Below are 11849 nucleotides of genomic sequence, written 5' to 3' on the forward strand. Positions count from 1 at the left end.
GGGCTTTTGTCACTGCGCTGATGGAGAAAGCTCTAGAAAGCCTAGGAAATCGAGCTGGGAGGATGATAACATGGAAATAAGTCTCACTGCCAGGGAGAGATTGGGGCAGATGCTGAGAAAGAAGGTTTGGGGGAAAGGATGCTGAAACCTGGGTCATCTGTCTCCTATTCTTCACCACCCTGGAACTTTGAGGGTGGGAGAGAGTGGAAGGGGACATGGGGCCACAGGCCTCTGTTCTTCAAGGCTCTGTTCCTCAAGGGGCCTTTTAGAGGTGATTAGACCATCTGGGTCTGTCAGTTCTGGCACTTGCTCTGTAACTCAACGACCTCTCCAGCATCCTTCCATGCGAGCAGATTTTGTTGGCTTTTGGCTACTGGCACTTAGAGTTCTAATTAGTGCCTACCCCTTCAGTCCTCAGAGTCCTCAGGATAGAGGAAGTCACCATAAAAAGCAATGGGAGAGAGGATTTCTGTTACCTCAAGACTCCCACCAACCTCCTCCCTCCTACCCAGTCATAGACTGGATAGAAACTCTGCTCACCCCAGGCAAGATGTCAGCAGCTCCCTTCCTGGTCATGATGTCACAGGTCCTGACATTCCACACTGTCCTGGAGACCAAGGCCAGGAAGCTTAAGACTTTTATAAGGTCTTTCTCCCTCAGCTGGAGGAAGCATGGCAGTGAGCCAAGGAGACGAGACCCTCTGCTTTGTCCTCCTGCTGTGCTGCTGGCAAGAAGTGAAGACCTGGCCAATAAGAATGAATTCAGGTAGAGTCCCAAGTAGATGGTTGGGCAAACAGAAAACCATGGGTCTGAATCAGGCAGGTGATAGTCTCTTCTCCCATGAGTCCTTCTCTGCTGTGGTTTGAATGTGTCCCCTCAAAAATTCAGGTATTGAAACTGATAGTGATAACATTAAGAGGTGGGACCTTTAAGAGGTGATTGGTCAAAAGGGTGCTCCCTCATAAATGGGATTAAGGCCCTTATGAAAGAGGCTTTGTGCAGCATTTGGCTCTCTTGCCTTTCACCATGTGAGGACACAGGGTTCCTCCTCTCCAGAGGACTCAGCAACAAGGCGCCATCATGGATGCTTAGAGAAGCCTTTGCAAGACACCAAACAAGCCACTGGCTTGATCTTGGACTTCCCAGCCTCCAGAAGTATTACGTCCTTTTTAATTTACCCAGTCTCGGGTATTTTGTTATAGCAGAACAAATAGACGAAGACATCATCCTTCCCTATCTCCCTGAATTTTTTACCATTGGACATTTATTCCTTGGGCAATGGAGGAATTTAAGAAGTTTTTCTGTATTTGAAGCCCTTTATAATTTCAGAACTCCATACATACATTATATATTTTAACTTTTTGTTACTTTATGGAAATGTTCTAACTTGCAGGAAGTCAAGGAAGAATACCATGAACACCCACATATTCATCCTTCAGTTTCAATAATTGTGCACGTTTTTCCATCTTGCTTTTTCTACACACACACACACACACTTTTGTCGTTACCAGGAATAATTCAGCACTGCCCCAAGTGTCTTATCACTTCATGTAAAATGTTTTCTTGCTAACCGATTAAAGCACTGTTTTTAATGTATCCACAATGACATAATCACACTAACAAAATTAACGAAAATCCTTATAGCAGCTAATACCCAGTCCATATTTTAATTTCTCCCCCATCTCTGTCCCTTTGCAGACATACAAAGTCCCTACACAACCATAAACTCTGAGAACTGCATCACACATGGCCTGGGGCCCCCAGTGGATCCCCTGATGTAGTTGGGGTGAGACTTCCCTCATAAGGGGTTTATTCAGCATTTCTCTCTGGTCTGGCAGTACGCATTTTCCTTCCGAATTCTCTTTAGCGCCTATTTTTATTAGTTTTTCTTTTTCAGTGGAAGAGAAAATGGGGATTACTGTAAGACGAGGGAGACAGGGAGTTAAGTGAAAAATACACATTTCAGAAGACACAGCAGCCTGCTTGGCTACCTGATCTGCTCGGTTATTTCCTTGACTTTCAAAAGAAAGAAAGGCTTTTCTCGTGTCTGGGAACATGGACAATAGCTATTTCTTCTGGCAACTGAAGATTATTCAATACTTGAGTGATCAGCAACTTGCGAACAAGGCCTTAACCTTTACTATTAATGAGACCTCGTCCAGTCCAAATTTTCCCAAACATATGGGCCACTCCAAAGGCGTACCTGGAATCTGTATAGATGGTTCCTTCCTGGTTCTGTTACTTTAAGGCTTGGCTGAGTGCAAACAGCTCACACGTTTGAGCAGACCAACTGTTGGGCAATTTTCCTGATTCCTCAAGCTCGTGCCTCATGATCAAGGATGGTGTCCACAGTGCCAGGCACCTCGTCCACTCCCAGGGCAGCAGGCGGGGGTGCAGGCCTGGACACTGGTTCCCTTTTTATCAGGAGGAGCGAACTCCTCGCAGAGCTGGTAGATTCCTCCTACCTTACAGGGCTGTAGCCCACCCGGCCACAGGGGGCCTCACTGGGGGCGTACATTGCCAAAACCCAGCTCTGTGAGCGAGGAAGAGGGAGAGCACAGCTGCTGGGCGAGACACCGAGAGCCTAGGACGAAGCATTTTTCTCGGGGGTATTGCTGGCATCTTCATTTCCAGTGGCATTTTCAGCCTCTTCCCCTTTACCCTCAAATTCCGCATGAGCTGGTCCTGGGGTGACCAGACGCCCGCTTTGCCTGGGGCTAAGGAGCTCCTCATTGAGGGACTTTCCGGGCTAAACCCAGAGGGCCCCAGCAAACCAGGACCCACTGCCCAGCCCAGCGCTGCAGCCTGGCCTGCTGACTGTGCTGCAGAGACAGCGGTGACTCTCAGTTGCCGCAGCAGCTGGCCATGGCCCAGGCTCCATGCCGAGCGCCTTCTGCATACACTGCTTTACTGGACCCTCAGGAAAGCCCACAGGCAAACACACACTCCCGTTTTACAGACAGGAAACCGAAGCTCAGGGCCGGGAGGACGCTTGTCCAAGATCACATTCTGGTGGGAGCAGAGCTCGTGTGTTTTTTCTGGGTCTGTCAGACACGAAGCTCAGGGCTCTCATGGTAAAAGCTCCCTAGAAGGACCCATAGGGACGTAAAAGAAGAAAATGAGGCTGCGTTGACACAGAGATCAGGAGCGACGCTCACTCACACACGGAGGGCAGCTTTGGGAGAGCCTCAGAGATGGGACAGAGGGACCCAGGGCAGGAAGGAGACTTAGGACCACGTGTGGGCCAAGCGTCCAGCCTTGTACCTTTGGGGGGCAATGTTCAGTGTCCAAAACGTCCAAATGGTCTCAGTTTTTCTTAAATTATTGAGGGAGGCAGCGGCCTGCCCACCCAGAGAAGGTTCTTTCGAAAGTCAAGTCCCACATCCCCTGGGTTCCTGGAGTTTCTGTTTCCCATTCACTGTGTGTACAGATGGCCTTAGGGGACAGGAGCACAAGGGCCGGCCCTGCAGGGTGGACTCTAACATGTTCTTGTGTGCTTCTCCCAAGATGAAATTCTAGTCCAGGAGATTTTGCATCTGAATAAAACAACACCGACCAAAATGCCAAGTACAGCATCAACATTATCAACAACAATATGTAAGGAAAAAAGCAAGCACACCCCTTTCTAACCCTCTAATTGCCCTTATTCCCGGAGGTCTGTGGTATGGAATACATGACCCTATTATTTGAGCATTAAGACCAGCTACTTCTGGGCCAAGGGCACATGGAGATGTGAATATGGCGTCTAAAACCATTTCTACAGCTTCCCGAGACAGAGGAAGTCAACCCTAGACTGGCAGGGATGATTCCCTTTACTCTGGGATCTCTGGAGTGCGCGTTCAAGCACATTCTCACCCTCGGGAGCCACTGCAGGAACACAGGGCACAAGAACATGAGAACCCTGCACTAACCAGCACTTTACAGTTCCTCCCACACATGCCCACACTCTCACTTCACGCTCACCTACAGCTTCTGAGAGAGCAGGGCAGTTATCATTACCCCATTTGACAGAAGGTAAAACCAAGGTCTAGCAAATGACTTGCCCAAGGCCACACAGTGAGTCATGAACCAACACAAAGAACAGCCTTCCCCAAGTGCAGCTTCACATGGTCAAAGACATATGCAAGGAAATAGAACAGCACATTCAGAACCAAGCCAGAGTACTGAATCAACAGTTGCCAAGGAGAGAACTGGGAATCAGAAATCCCCACACAGTGCATGAAAATGTATTCAGCAGCAGGAAAGTTCAGCACTCTCTTGAAATCTTGCATCCAGAATGTAAATTCCAGTTCCTAGGATTGGTTCACCGGCCATCTGCCAAGGTCCACACTGTTGGTTCAAGGGAGTCAGAGGACACCTGACTCTGTTTACACCTTCACTTGCCAACGCACATTTCCAAATAGAGCTTGCAAATAGTATTAGCATCCCATCCCTATGTTTTAAAATAAAGCATGGGCCAAAAACGTTTATACCTGTGTAATCAAGAAAACTTTTCCCCATTTTTTCCATGTTCTTAATCAAAGAAGTCCATATTAAAGAGGATTATGACAACAGCACTTCTCAGAAACATCAGAAAAAGCTACCCTCTTCTGGGAATACAGGCAGAGTTTCCTTTGATGGTAATTTCAGCCTTGCAATTACCCCTGCCCAAGTCCAGCTGTAACGGAAGAGGCAGGAGGCAGGCAGACGCAGGCAAAAACATCTCCTTTGTGGAGGATAAACCCTTGGTGGGAGAACGTGCCTGCTGCCCCCAGTTGGGCAGATCTCCCGGTCTCTGTCAGGACTGAGGGACCCCCAGCACCCCCCACCCCCTGCTGTGGGGCCAACCCTGGAAAAACCACAGCCCAGAGAAGCACAGCAGAAATGTCTCATGGGCAGAGAGATGTCAAGACAGGGAGGCAGGTGCTGCCACAATGCCTTGCCCCCTCTCCCAAAGCTTCAGCTCTGTCACTTCTCCTCCCTGGGGCAGGCGCAGAGAAAGCCAGAGTGCCCCTGGAGGGTTCCCTCAGGAGTAAGGAAAAGCCTCCCTCTGACAGATGAGTGTGCTGTGAAAAATACAAGTGTGCAAAGGCTCAGAGGGTGAGGCACTTAGAATCCACAGGGTGTGAAAGCTCTCCTCTTTACCCTAGAGATTCAAATCCAGAAAGGACACCTGCCCAGAACACATGTGCAGGATGTCTGTGGTATACCCCACCCTCAGGACCAGGTCACAGCTCCCGAGCCTAATCATGCTCCAGGCACTAGGGAGGAGAGCTTATTAAATACACATCCCTGGGTCAAGCATCTCTGTTGGGGCCCAGGAATCTGCATCCCAACCCATTCCCCAAACAGTCCCCCAGTAAGCCAGCCTCTGGAGCCGGGAAGGATTGAACTGGAGATTTTCCGGGCTTACGCAAGAGTAAGATTCTATTTAAACCTAACATTCCTAATATCTCAGAATTTTTCCCACTCATTGGCTTGTGCAAATTGCCTGATGGTTATGGGTTAAATATCACCTGGCATCTTCTTGGCAGTGGGCCCCGTGGCAGGCGAGGTCTACAGGAGGGACCTCAGGATGCAGCTCTGTGCGTCAGACCCATGAACGCACTGAAGGAATGAGAGGAAATAAGAACAGACTGAGGCCCTGAGGCCGAGGCTAAGATGGGGGCAAGGGGGAAGGTCTGAGTCTGGGGAAGCGGTGGGGGAAGAGGGGACAGCATAAGGCACACCTGGCTGTCAGAGAAGCCACAGAGAAAGAGCCCTCCAGGGCCCCAGGGCCACAGCCACCCTCTGAGGGCATGGCGGGCATGACGGCAGCCCAGGAAGTCAGCCCACGCCGTCCTGAGCCTCCACCATGTCGTTGCTGCCCCCTCTGCTCAGCCCTAGAGGCCACTTCAAGGCCTCCAGGTGGAGCCTCCCTCCCTACACAACTCCTGAGCTTGGGAAGCACCAGACTCCTTTGGGCCCCAAAAGCCACACTCTAGTGTAAATGAATCAATTTAATTGAATCGTTTTGCTCCTAACCACCAAGCCAAGCTGCATTAGGGACTGAGAGAAAAGAAAGGTAAGTGATGAGTTTGGGGTAATGGGGAGGGCCAGTCTAGAAGAGGACGTGAGGACACACAGAGGCTAACATGACAGCCTGGTAGACTGGGGAGAGGGAAGGCATGGTGCCTAGAGATGCCAAGCAAAGGGAGGGCAGGGGAGATTGGAGAGGAGCGTCCCCACGTAGGGTCTGCGGTGGGAACAGATACTCGGTGACATGGTGTATTAGTCTGTTCTCATGCTGCTATAAGGACATACCCAAGACTGGGTAATTTATAAAAGAAAGAGGTTCAACTGACTCACAGTTCTACAGGGCTGGGGAGGCCTCAGGAAACTTACAATTATGGCAGAAGGGGAAGCAAACACATCCTTCTTCACATGATTGCAGGAAGGAGAAGTGCTGAGCAAAAGGGGCAGAAGCCCGTTATAAAACCGTCAGATCTCATGAGAACTCACTCACTCTCACGAGAACAGCAGCATGAGGGTAACATGGCGGTTGCTCCTGTGACTCAACTGCCTCCCACTGGGTCCCTCCCATGACATGTGGGGATTATGGGAACTACAATTCAAGATGAGGTTTAGGTGGGGACACAGCCAAACCGTATCACATGGCATCTCAGAAAGCCACCAGTCTGCAATAGCTGCTCAGTGGGCAACTGATAGCACATTTAAGACGTTAAGTGGCTCTATGAATATTCAGACTTTTTGTTTGTCCAAATATTTGGTTGAGGTGGGCTCCTCTACCCTCACAGTCACCAGGGGACAAGCAGGCTGAGGGCCCTGGGCAGGAACAAGGCTGGTGGTGTCACTTACCCCTCTTACATATGGGGACACATGGCAGAGGCCTCACATCCTTAGGCCCAGGCCCACCATGCTGGGGGCGGCCTTCCCAGGAGCACCCATCATAGCTTCCCATCAGAGTACTTCCCGTGGGGACAGTGCAGCAGGTGGGACCACAGGAGTTGCTGTTTGCATGGTCAGAACGGCCCAGTGCTCACCACTCCCTATGGCCTGTCCAGCCCTTGGAAGCCTCTCTGGGCGGTGTTCCAGGCTCCATGAAGGGTCAGGCCGCCAGGCTGGTGTCCACTTTGCTTCTCTCCACCCTCGATTCGAGGAATGCCCCAGTTATGCAGGAGTGGATGCAAATCCCAATGCTCCCGGCATCACAGGCAGGGCGTTTCCTTGGCCGGGCCGCCCCTTCCAGAATCCCACTCCTCCTCTTCAAACAGACGCACCTGACAAACACCAGGCATGAGGCCTGGCTCCCAGCGGTGGGTTTTGTATCTATTTATTCCACAGGTAGGGCCATCCCAAGGATCCTGGTCCTCATTGTTTAGGGCCAGCCCGAGCTCCACTGCTGACTGCTCCAAAGAGAGACAGTGCAGGCTCTGCAGAACCGGCCCTGGGCCCCACACCCTGCAGTTATGAGGCAGAGAGGTTTCAAAGTGGGGCTCAAAGGAATGAAAAACTCTTAGTTGTCACAGCAGGGAAAACCCTGTGGACACTGACCCCCTCCACCCCACCGCTGGGCTAGCTTCCTTACACAACGGAAAACCTGCAGACACTCACTGGCTCTGCTCCTGGGGCTAGGCTAGCTTCCTTACACAACAGAAAATCTGCAGACATGACGATGAGGGAAGACGGAACCTATCATGTGATTTCTCCTTGTTCTGATGCTTGCTCTTTTTTGGCATAGTCTTTTATATTTGGCTTCTTAATGATATCAACCATATTCTAATGGACGTTCCAAGAATGGTCTCAGAAGATAAAGGAAAAGCGGCACACAGGAGTGACTTCACTTGCTAGTGAAGAGACAGAGGGTGGTAGGTCTACACTCTCAGATCCAACCAATTCTCTCGGCATCTGTCGGAGCTGATGGGGCGTGGAATGAGGTTTACGGTGGCTCTCTGGGACTGGGCAGGGTCGAAGCTAATGGCCTGGGGTCTAGAGCCCCATGGCCTGGCTGGAAGGAAAAACAAGAGCTTAGAGTTAAGTCATCATTTTTTGTCAAATCTTGATCATTGCCCTTAATTTTTCCCACCGAAGAGGAGACAGAAACAATGTGTGAGATCGAAAGCCTTGCAGCTCTGGAAAAGGTCACTGACACTCTTCCGAGAGCTTTAGGTAAACAGAACGTGAGACCCTGCTGATGACAGATAAGTGCCAGAATGGTTGCTGCTGGGGGATTTCTTTTCCCACTCAGCGGACACGTGTGTCTCTGAGCAGCTCCAGGAAGAGCAAGTGAGCCCAGCCCCCAAGTGGACCCACCTGAGCTCCACAGGAGCCCCGTCCAGACATTCACCTGTCCCAACAAGTCCAAATTCAAGGAGTCGCGGCCCACGTCAATGAGAGTACGCTCTCTCTTCTCAGCCCAGGAATAATCAGGACTCACAAGGCTGCCACCACCCACCTACTCAAGGGTCTCAACCACGCGATGACAGGAGCCTGCTCCCCCATGACAGGCCCAGGAAGGGCCCCCACACCCCTGCCAGGAGGCCCCCCACCCTCTCGTGGGGTGGGGTCCCCCAGTCCAGCCCTTCTTCACTCCCTGTTCACACAGCTCCACCACTGTCCACCTGCTAAGAGTTGGCCATGCAGATCCTGTGGCTTCTGCCCCTGGCCCCAGGCTTCTCCTCGGAGCTTTCCAGAACACCTGGGAGCCAGTCCTGGGTGAGGCTGACAGCCCTCTTGTCCTCCCAGTATCCCTAAGTCACATGGTAGCCCAGTGTGCCCAGACCCTCCCCCCATACCCTGCAGCACTTGCCCGTCCACGCAGCCTGAGACCCCCCATCTGGAGCGCGTCACACCACGCATCCCGAGTTGCTGTCTGTGAACACCAAAGACTTTGGCAAATGAGCCATTGCTCAGCCACACGGCTGGCTTTTCATAGCCTGAGCACAGAGCCAGACGTTGAGACCCTGTCACCTTCACTCACCTCCACTGGTGCTTCCCAAGCACCCACCACGTGCCAGGCACTGTCCTAGGCTCTGGGGCTTCTCACATAAAACAGACAGCCCTGCCTGGGAGCTCACCCGCTAGAGGATGGTTAGGTGGGCCTCCCTGTCCCCTCTTAAGGCATTGGGGTTCTGACTTTCCCATCCAGCCTGTCGGCTGCTGCTCCCAGCCCCTCACTGTCCACAAGCGTGGGAAGCCGGCCAGCTTGTCCTTTGTTAAAATGCCGATGAGGACGGTCCCGGGAAGCGTCTCTGGAGACCTCCCTGCTGCACTAGTTGTCATCGAGCACAGGCCAGGAGCTTCTCTGAAGTGGGGCCCCCAGCCCCCCATGTTCAGACTTTGCCAGGCCAATGTAAGTCCCAGGACCATGAAACCCCAGGCCACAAGGTCTGCTCGTGCCCCCAGCAGCAGGGACCAGGCCAACACACGCAGTGTAGAAAGGGCAGTGAGCGGTCGTTCAAGCTACGGCCAATTTCCCAGACTGTGCCGCTGTCCAGGACAACCTCTGCTGCTTTAGATACAATTTCATGATTGACCTTGTCAAGGTTCCATTTCCCTGGGATCTGACTGTTCTGCAGGGAGACTCACAAATTCTCCTATAACACAGACAGCAAAAGACAGGGGCCTCTGCACTGATGAAGCTCCCGTACGTCACCAGCACCTCTAGTTGTGGCCGTCGGCAACAGAAGCCCCGGAGGTGACAGTGGGGACTTCCAGAGCCCTGGCAATATTGGACAGTGAAGAACCAGGAGTCCCCAACCTCCTGGTACTGACATCCCAGGAATGAGATCCACAGCCGGCCACCGTGAGGGGAAGAGGAGGAGGACCAGCCCAGCTCCACCAAGCTTGGAGTTGTCGATGGGTTTTGAGGGAGAACGCGGGGGAAATGACACTGGACATGGTGGCCCCGCAAGGAGAGCCAAAGGCAGCCTGACGCAGCCAGCGACCCCTCCGTCCTCCTGCCTCGGACACATCCGCGGGGCTCTCCCCTCCCTCCACAACTGAGGGCTCGGTTCCTCCTGTCCCCTGGTGTCTCCCCAATCCTGCCGGTGCCCATCTCCCCTCACACTGCACACTGCCAGGCTCACCCCCGTGCCCATGCCAGCCTGGCCCTCTCTGGGCCTCTCGAATCCTAGCACACCCTGAGCACCCCCAGGGGCCATCCCAGCACCTCCTACTCAGACGACCAACTGGCCTCATTCCATTCGAGGTGCCTTTCCCTGTCTCTCCTTCCAGTCACCCAGCATCTTCCTGGGAAACTGAAAGCAAGCATTCTGCTCCCTGAGCCCCATACCCACCCATGGAGCCAGAGGATCAGGCTCTGCTGGGGACTGGGTGGGGCTGGAGCACAGGCTTGGAGCCGGTCTGACCTGGGTTCCAATCCCAACTTGGCCCCTGTGAGCTGTGTGACCTTGGGAAGACCTTGGGCAAATGACCGCACATCCTAAGCCTCCGTTTCTTCATCTTCAAAGTGGGATAATCACAGCACCTGTCCTGGGTGTTGAGGAGATGGAAGGAGATGCTGTCTGCAGAGGGCTGAGTGCAGGGCCCGGCACACAGGGAGCGCTTGGTACTCACCCCCTGCACCTGGGGAAGGCCACCCTGTGCAGCCCTAAGAAGGCGTCTGTGTGGGGCGTGGACACTCAAAGGAGGGGAGTCTAATGCCACCAGCCACACCCGCCGGCCTCACAGCCCGTGTTCACTGGTGGAGTGAGCCATGGTGCGTCTGAAACATAGGCTCTAAGAACAGTTAATGAAATACCCAGTTCCTCAAGAAACTCTCTTCTTTCCAACAGGAGATCATCTAAAGCAGAAGAGAAAGCTGCATGAAAGTGTACTGAGAGCCAGTTACCACAGGGGGATGCCACGCCCAGGCTAGGACTAGGGCCACGGGCAGAGCCTGCACTCACTACTCACTCCCACCCTTGGGAGCGGAAACCAAATTATGGAACATTCTGTATAAAGGAAAACTGTCTTATTCTAAGGATGACAAATAAAATAAACATATTTAAATATTAAGTTAGAGGCAACATGGTTTTTTCCTTAATAAAAAGAGATGAAAACCTAATTGACTCTGAAAAATACCAGCATTGAAAGCTTGCTATTGTCTAATAGCATAAGCTTCAAAGAAACATAATCTCAGAGCCTGCGTATTTGTCAGCGTTCTCCAGGGAAACTAATAGGATGTGCATGTGTGTGTGTGTGCATGTGTGTGGATGTGTGCGTGAGTGTATGTGTGGTGTGTGTGTGTGTGCATGTGTATTTGTGTGTGAATATATGTGTGTGTGTGTGTGCATGTGTATTTGTGTGTGTGAATATACGCGTGTGTGTGTGTGTATGTGCATGTGAGATATTTATAACATGGAATTGGCTCATGTGATTATGGAGGCTGACAAGTCCCAAGACCTGCAGAGTCCACAAGCTGGAGACTCACGAAGAGCTGATGTTTCAGTTCCAGGCTTAAGGCAGGAAATAGCCCGTGTCCCAGCTGCAGGCAGGCAGGAGGAGCTCCGCATATTCAGGGCATAGCCAGCCTCTGTCCTATTCAGGGCATAGCCAGCCTCTCTCCTGTTCAGGCTTTCAGAGTTGGAGGACACCCACCACCCCCCTAGGGAGGCCCATCTGCTACACTCAAGCTACACACTCAAATGCTAATCTCTCCCAAAACACCCTTACAGACACACCCGGGAAAATGTTTGACTGAATCTCCCAGGATATCACAGGCACCCTGTGGCCCAGTCAAGTTGACACATAAGATTCACCATCACAGCCCGTGATGGATTATGTCTAAGAACAGAGTCCAGGAAAGTCCGCCCTCTCACCCTTTCCTACTGCAGCCCATTGCAACACACACAAACACGGGTGCAGAA

At 52.1% G+C, this 11849-nt stretch overlaps 1 long non-coding RNA gene across 1 annotated transcript; it reads left to right on the plus strand.

The window, feature by feature from the left end:
- Window positions 1-646: 646 nt before the first annotated feature.
- Window positions 647-10998, plus strand: LOC129463502 (uncharacterized). Its single transcript, XR_008651198.2, has 3 exons — window positions 647-765; window positions 3508-3597; window positions 10776-10998. It is a non-coding gene; the product is annotated as an uncharacterized lncRNA (long non-coding RNA).
- The last annotated feature ends 851 nt before the right edge of the window (window positions 10999-11849 follow it).

Source organism: Symphalangus syndactylus, chromosome 15 (assembly GCF_028878055.3).
Source record: "Symphalangus syndactylus isolate Jambi chromosome 15, NHGRI_mSymSyn1-v2.1_pri, whole genome shotgun sequence".
Lineage (NCBI taxonomy): Eukaryota > Metazoa > Chordata > Mammalia > Primates > Hylobatidae > Symphalangus > Symphalangus syndactylus.